The sequence below is a fragment of the Athene cunicularia genome (genome assembly GCF_003259725.1).
Source record: "Athene cunicularia isolate RWA chromosome 18 unlocalized genomic scaffold, athCun1 chr18_part1, whole genome shotgun sequence".
Classification (NCBI taxonomy): domain Eukaryota; kingdom Metazoa; phylum Chordata; class Aves; order Strigiformes; family Strigidae; genus Athene; species Athene cunicularia.
Window position 1 is genome coordinate 5,405,967 of NW_020799123.1, and position 2,556 is coordinate 5,408,522.

A 2,556-nucleotide genomic window follows, 5' to 3' on the forward strand; every position below is an offset into this window, starting at 1 on the left:
TGCCTCTGACAAGTCACCAGAGCTGGTGCCAGGTTCCCGGATGCCTCCACAGGTGGGGGCCTACCCGAAAGGCCATTCCCCAGCTCCATCCAGCCCCAGCACATCCCATAATACTGACTCTGCCCATCTGTGTGCCCCAGCCAGGGCTGGAGGGTGCCTGGCAAGAGGGAAGGTCAAACCCCGCAGGAGTCTGGACTCCCTCTCCCCGGGCAGCAGGCAGCCTCCCGGCTCTGACAGCTCTCCCACAGTGGGATGTCTGGGCTCATGCCACATGTCACAGCCCCACTGGCACCCAGGTTTATGCACCGTCATCCTTGGGAGGAAAAAACACAGCTGCCCTGAAAGCAAATGCCCTCTGCCAAACCTACCTGAATTATCTGAGAAAAACTCCTGCTACAGGTAGGTCAAGGCCAAGGGAAGTGGAGCTGAGCTTGTCTCTGAAAATCCTCTTTGAAAGGCCCTGAAACCTTGGCTTTGGTTTCTAATGAAGCCCAATACTGCTCAGATCTCCTCCTCGCCGGGTGCTGCAGTGTGTCTACACATCCAGGGATGGGATCTGCCCTGGCAGCAGCCACCTCCCAGCCTCCGGTGGGCAGTGAGCAGCAGGACCTTGCCTGGCCCCAGGCTGCTGGGGACGGATCCCACCCTGGAAGATTTCATGGCATGACAGGGAGGGATGGCTCCTGCCGAGATGTCCCAGCCCTGGGCCTGGCACATGGCACCAGGAGCTCCCAGCATGTCACCCAGCATCACCACTGCCAGGTGCACCCTGCACAGGACGGGTCTCCCAACACTGGCGAGTACAGTGCTGTGTCCCCCCGCGTTCCTTTGGGGACAGGCCAGACAGGACATTTATTTCCAGGCTGGGCTGTGGGGCAGTTTGCACAGCAGAGGGAAATGCTCTGCAGAGCATCTCCCCGGCATGCTGACGCAACGCCATGACGTGGCTGCCTTGGGGGTTTTTTGGTCATTTCTTTCGCTTCCTTATTGCCCAACGTGCCACAGGGTTTGCACAGGTGGCAGTCACCATCCTCTCTTTCCTTTTGGCCATCCTGCATGGGGCTCTGCCTGGCTCCTCCACAGAAGGACACATCCTGCAGGTCCAAGCCTTGGAGCAGGATGCAGGCAGGGCCACAGACACGATGTTTTTTGTCTGCCTCATTTTGTCCCAGCCAAAGACAGGCTGATCTGTCCCCTCCCAGACACAGGGAGAAGTCAGTGCCTGGCATCTTGGCACAGGTCCCTGCTTGCCACCTGCCCCACCTTGCAGCCGGGGACACCCCAACCTCAGCCCTCCCTCACCCCTGAGTCACGGGCAGGGAGCATCCACCCGCCCCACGGCACAGCCCGCATCGGGGCGTCCGTGCCCAGCCACCCACTCTGGCACTCACTGGGCTCTCCTCTTCTCCACCCGCTTCAAAAAACAACTTCAAAGGAGCTGGGGAGGAACCGAAACCTCTTCCCAACCTTTTTTTTTAGGGACCAGGACCAGATTTGCTGAGGAAGAAGCCATGGAAGTGGAAGGTGGAGGGTAGCTGCGAGCATGAGCTAAACACCCTATTAGACACCAGTGAATCCAAGCTGGACTCACGCTGCAGCACCCAGGGGCAGTTTTAGCACAGTGGGCTTGCTTGAAGTGTCCCTGTGTAAGACAAATATAAAGGAAAAATGCAGTGTTTAATAGCGAGGCAAAGTTAATTCCTGGTCCTGGCTGTAAATTCAGTCTGTGCTCGCCTGCAGCGAGTCATGAATCCAGAATTTATTTTGTGGGAAAAAACCCAGGGTCTCTTTTCCCATATAAAAGCCTCAGCCATAACCAGCTCATGCCCAGCCCAGTGTGTAAAGGTCTCTCCTCAGCCCCCCCCGATCCCGCCGGCACCGGGCAGGAGCCCAGCGCCAGGCGGCTGTGGAAGGGGCGATGGTGCAGGGGCAGCTCTCCGCGGGGCTCAGCCCTGCCGGGCTCCGGACCCGTCCCCGCTGCCAAAGCCCATGCGAGCGGCCCTGCGGCCACTGCCCAGCACCGTGACCACCACGCCTGGACAGCGGGGTCCCCGCTGCTGGGAAGTGAGGCCGGAGGGGCCGTGCCCTGGGGTCCAAACAGCGACCAGCCCGAATCGTGGCCACTCCTAATAGTGCTCGGTCCTAACAGTGACCAGTCCTAATACTGACTGGTCCTAATGGTGCTCAGTCCAAAAAGCAATCAGTCCTAATAGTACCCAGTCCTAATAGCAACTGGTTCTAATACTGAGTTGTCCTAGTAGTAGCTGGTCCTAATGGTGCTCAGTCCTAATACTGCCTGGTTCTAATACTGACTGGTCCTAATAGTGACCAGTCCAAATAGCAATTGGTCTTAATAGTAACCAGTCCTAATAGTACCTAGTCCTAATCGCAACCAGTTCTAATACTGAGTTGTCCTAGTAGTAGCTGGTCCTAATGGTGCCCAGTCTCAACAGCGCCCAGTCCTAATACTGACTGGTCCTAACGGTGCCCAGTTCTGATCGTGAGTGGTCCTGGCAGTGACCGATCCCAACCCGCCGGCCCTGGCCGCGCCCGGTG